Raw genomic sequence first — 6,014 nt, forward strand, 5'->3', positions numbered from 1 at the left:
TGTCCTCTAGCTTCTGTGATGCAATTTCTTTTAATAATTCATGTGTTTTGGACACAGCATGTGTCCAGAGGCATGGAGCATCTGTGGAAAGCCACTAGTTCTGTTTTGTAACAATAAACCATTTGCACTATTTAGGAAAAGCCTCCATCGTTCCTTCAGTTATGTTCCATTGCTCTCATATCTCGGAGTGAGCAATGCTAACATGCTCTCTTATCCTAGAGCTTGCTAATTTTTTCCTGTACAAGTATTGTGGGGTTTTGCTTTCTTCATTCTGAATACGCTTTATGAGACAAAACAGTAAATTATGTGTTTTCTTGCTAAGTTTTTTATAATCTTTAACTATGCATCTTTTGTACTCACTTTTCTTAGTCTATTTTGCCTGTCATTAATGCAGTCAGAAATGCTTTCTTTTGACCTGCATGTGCTGACATATGCAACATTCATTTCACATCTTCTGTATTATTACTACCTGTATAATCTGTATTATCATCATGTTTTATGTAAAGGTACACAACTGTTGGTCTTAAAAAAAATACAACCCAGGGATTAATTTGATAGGTCTGTCCTCATTTATACTACCACACCTGTCATACACCTTATTACTTTCAATATGAAAATCTCTGTCTTATTTAGAACTGAAAAATTTCCCCTTGACTATGTTTCTTCATTTTCGCCCCTTAGGCATATATTAGATATGAACTGTATGTTTTGACTACCCAAAATTGTCTCATTTTTCTGTGTGCTTTTTTATGGCTTCTTACTCTAATATTTTTTCTTTTACTTCTCAATCTGTGATCTAAATCATTTATTAGTTTTTACTATCATTTTATTTATATACATTTTAGAAGTCCCAGTTTAGAATGTTCATTTCCCAGTGGTCTAGAACATGCTCTAGAATGTCCTATCAGTGCTCTTCTATGGACTACGCTACTACTAGAGGACCAGGTCACCTAAACTGCCAACTTCCCATTCTTCTCTATCTTTCATGTAAATATAATGTAAATGTATGCAAATATAGTGAATAGTTCTTATCTTAAAAATCTGATCTTGAGAGGCTGGATATGTGGCTCAGGAGGTCAGAACACTTGCTGCTCTTCCTGAGCACTCAACTCTGGTTGTCAACATAGGTCAGGCAGCTCACAACCACCTGTAACTTCCTCAAGGGAATCCAACACCTCTGGCCTCTGTGGGTACCCACCCACACTCATGCACACAAATCTACATGCAAAACATTCTTACCTACACACAAATAAAAAAGATAATAAAAATAAGGCTTTAATGAAACCCATGTTTGATAGATTTTTAAAAATAAGGGATCAGTTTTATTTCAATATTTTTATATATTCCTGTTTCCTAGTTATTTGTGTACTGTTTTTAACTTTATATATCTCAGGATAATTGATTTTCATTTGTGTATTCATGCTATTAGAATATAGCTGTTCAGTTTTTTTTCTTGCAAACATAGCAAACAACTAAACTGCTACTCTGCATACATTTAAATATCTCTCCTAAGATTGCCTGCCTTAGTTTCTTTTCCATTGATGTGACAAAAAGCCCCAGCAAAAGCAACTGAAGGAAAAGGGGGGAAGGTCAGAATTCAGGAAGCAGAGAGTAAGCCTGAAGTGGGTCCAGGCTGTAGAGTCTTCAGTCCTGAACCTAGTGACACATTTCTTCTTAACTCTGCCCTCTAGAGGTTCAGAAATTTGTCCAAACAGATGCACTAGCTAGGAACCAAGGGGTCAAAAATGGGCACCTATGGAAGACATTCACATTCAAACCATAACACCGACAACATCTGGAAATGAGTAGAGGTGTTAGCATTAGACAGAGGCAGGGACCCTCCTCCCACAGAAGTTCACCTTCCCATGGCTACTCAAACACTAACTACTGAGGGCTGCACCCTCCATTTTGAACCTGTATGGGACTCTTTCCTGCCATTTTAGAAGGACTTGGATAATTTCCTCAGTCTAATCTTCCTTTCAATATATACTTCCTTTCTCATAATTACTAAGCCTCCAAAGATGTGCTTTCTAATTTCTTAATTTCTTTGTGAATTTACCAATTTTATAAACTCAACTAGAAAAGATGTGTCAGAATGAACTGAGCATGGCATAGAAAAATGAACTAAAATACTTATTCTAAAAGAAATTTTGTTATATTAATACATCTTATTTTTTAAATTCAATAACCCATCAACTCCAATTTATGTTATTAGAATATAGCTGTTCAGTTTTTTTTCTTTCAAACATCCAGTGGTACATAGGTGATCTACTGAAGTCATACCCTCAGAGAAACTGACTCCCCCTACCTCAGAAGCTATAAACTGCTCATAGCTCCTCTTGGTTGACAAACTAGACCACATAACAGTTTCTATAGATTGTCCTTAGAAAACAATAATGCATGGCTGGTTTATAGAAACAAGACAAAAATTTCATAAAAACCAATGTTTTTACACCTGTATATTATTGGTCACTAATTCCAAGTCAGAGCTGTCTGAAAGTCACCTAGGTGCCATTTTATAATTTTTAGTTGAGAACAAGTAACATTTTTGCATAAAATTATAAACTGAGTGAATGTCATATCTAGTCTTTATTCTGTTGCAGCCCAGTGGGTGGTGTGCATAGTTTCGCTTTAGAAGACACCTAACATGACTAGGTTCAAGTCGCCTACTCAATATCTAAGTCTCACCAATGAGAAATGAATTAATTTATCATTCTCTCCTTTAAGTGGAGACTGCACTTTAGTTTCCCAGCCACCCAGGCCCTAATAATCACACATAACTATATTAATTACAACACTGTTCAGCCAATGGCTTAGACGTATTTCTAGCTAGCTCTTACATCTTAAATTAACCTGTTTCTGTTAATCTATGTATCACCATGAGGCTGTGGCTTACTGGTAAGGTTTCAGCTTCTTTTTTCTTTGGCAGCAATATGGTGTCTCCATGACTCTGCCTTCTTTCTCTCTACATTCAGTTTAGTTTTCCTCACCTAGCTATATTCTGACCTGCCATAGGCCAAAGCAGCTTCTTTATTAAAAATGATAATAAAACATCTTCATAGCCTACAGAGAGAAGTCCCACATCACTCTCCTATAGGAAGGTCTGCATTCTGTGCAATGTACACAGAATCTGAGGATCTGAACCACGAGATTTCGGATGAGATGGACAGAATGGGGGCTTCTCTGTGTGAACAGCTCCTTTTAGAAATCTTACAGTACTCTCCATGAATCACATGATTAAGCCTATGTGGTTTTGAGTTGAGCTTTAGTTATCACCTAGAGCTGACTTTAGATTGTTGGCCAATTGTAAGTCATTAAATCCTTGAGCTTTGTATCTTATGCTCTTTTTATTCAAGGATCAGTTCCCTTCCAACATCTTTTGACTTTTACTCCCAAAGGTTGAACATTAGCATTGCAGAAAGGTTTTAGTCTGTTGGGGGCTTGCTTAACCACACTAGAAAGAGGATTCAAAGGCACCCTGGATTCTAGAAATGTAGAAAGGCAAATCAGATAATACAGCAAAATGTGTATACCTAAGACGTTGATTCTTGAGATGAGGAAAGACGACACCTCCAGGGTGACCTAATAACCTGCTGTCCCACCACCATACCTGTGTGTAAGGGAGTCTGAACAGAGACATGGTTTCCTTTCAATGTTCTCCAATAAACAAGAGGGACAGAAAAAGACAATTGCTATCTTATTCATCACCTCCTCTTTGGTTTTTACATTTGTCTCCTGCATCATGTTTCTTCTGAAATTGGACCAAAGAATCTTTTTCTGATGCATAAGCATACAGTGACTCACCCAATAAAGTTTGACGAGGAGAGAAGAGATGCTCCCAGATAGCTAACTAATATATTTTATAGTAGAAGTACTTGAAAATCTCACACTAAATATCTCTAACAAAAAAGCTCTTTTCGGGGCTTTTAGGAAAGAATTAACATCTTCCTGTTGGACCTAGTTCTTAATTCAAGGAACATTAAAAACTAATCTGGTCTTTCTGCTTAATTTGTTAGACATGCTACTTAGGTACTATCATTTTGGAATTGCCTCTGAAATCAGTTAAATTTGATGTACTTTCTCTGGTTATTGCCATTCAAATTTCTTACATATCAATAGATTTAACTGAACAGAAAGAATAGATGGAAATTTGGAGACTTGACTCAGCAGTTAAGAACACTGACTGATTTAGCAGAAGACCCTGGTCTGTTTCCCAGTACCCATTGGTGGCTCACAGCTGACATTAAGTCTGGCCAGTTCCAGGGGATATGATGCCCTCTTCTGGACTTCATGGACATTGCACACACATGGTGCACATACTAATGGGAAAACAGAATACTCATACACATCAACTAAATATTAGTGTATGTCTCATCCTGTGCATAGCTGGGATATCATACAGGGCTGTTCCATAGGAGCTTGTCTCATTTACTACAGAACCCAAGTCCCTCACTTAAGCAGAAGGGTTGTTTGATGTGGGATGCCAATAGGCCAAACAGGATGTAATTGATATTAAGCCTCTGAGTGGTTATTTTAAAAGCAGCTACAGGACAAGGTGAGACGAGACACCTCCACTTACATTTGTTCAATAATCCAAAGTGATAAACACAAAGCCATCAGTAGACAGCAGGTACTTGGCATTAATATTATTAAGGACACAAGTGAAAGAAGACTAATAACAAACAGAGCATTCCATAAACAGATATACTATTCCTCCTGTGATCTGTGGTCAAAGAAAAGTCATGATTAGAAAAATCAGTGAGGAAGGGGTAACTTGAACAGAACCAACAGACCTCTAAGTAGAGGAAGAGATGCTCTTAGGCAAAAAGATAGATATACCTGATAAGTACATTTTGAACCATGTCAGAGAGTCTTAGGTAGAAATCATGACAGAAACAGCACAGATAGATCATTCAAGGGCTGAGTGTTCAGCTATGTGTATGTTAGAATCCCAATGTTGATCTTAAATCCAGCACAAAGGAAAGATGCCACAACCACAGGAATCCTAGTCACCTTTGTGGCTACCAAAGTGTCATTTGTCTGGAAGAATCTCAATATACCCTGATACCAACTTCACTTTTTAAGAGCTGGGAAACTCCACCTTTCTCTAGCTCTAAGTTGTAGGAGAAATGAGTTGACAAAGGACATTAAAGCCAACTTGGAATATGGTGTATTGAAAATTCTCAGAACCCTAAGAAAAACATACATAGATTCACCTGGAAAGTTGAAATAGACAAGATTGCCTGACAAAGTTGGGAACGTGGCGGTACGGGGAGTAGGGAGGTTAGAAGGAGAACAGGAGGTTAGAGGGGGAGGGGTAGAAGAACTTGAGCAAACGGGATAGTCAAGTTGGAGGAAGGACAGAGATGAGAGCAAGAAGAGATATTTTGATTGCGGGAGCCATTATAGGGCTAACAAGAAACCTGGCACTAGAGAAATCCCCAGGAATCCACAAGGATGACCCCAGCTAAGACCCTAAGCAATAGAGGAGAGAGTGCCTGAACTGGCCTTGCCCAGTAGTCAGACAGATGACTACCTTAAATATCACCATAGAACCTTCATCCAGCAACTGATGGAAACAGAGGCAGAGACCCGCAGTGGAGCACTGGGCTGAGCTCCCAAAGTCCAATTGTAGAGTGGGAGGAGGGAGAATATGAGCAAAGAGGTCAAGACCATGATGGGGACACCCACTGAAACAGTCTACCCGAGCTAATAGGAGCTCACCAACTCCAGCCGGACAAGAATGAAACCAGCATAGGTCCAAACTAGTCCCTCTGAATGCGGGTGACAGTTGTATGGCTGGGGAAGACTGAGGAGCCACTGGTAGTGGCACCAGGATTTATTCCTAGGGCTTGTACTGGCTTTTTGGAAACCTGTTCTCTTTGTATGGATAAATATAGTAGGCGGACCTTGGACATTCCCCAAAACAAAGATGGCTTACTCTCTCTGAGGAGTGAATGGGAGGTGGGGAAGGTAGGCAGAGGAAATGGCAGGAGGGGAGGGAGTGGGAATTG

The sequence above is a fragment of the Chionomys nivalis genome, chromosome 4 (assembly GCF_950005125.1).
Source record: "Chionomys nivalis chromosome 4, mChiNiv1.1, whole genome shotgun sequence".
In the NCBI taxonomy this organism is placed as follows: Eukaryota; Metazoa; Chordata; class Mammalia; order Rodentia; family Cricetidae; genus Chionomys; species Chionomys nivalis.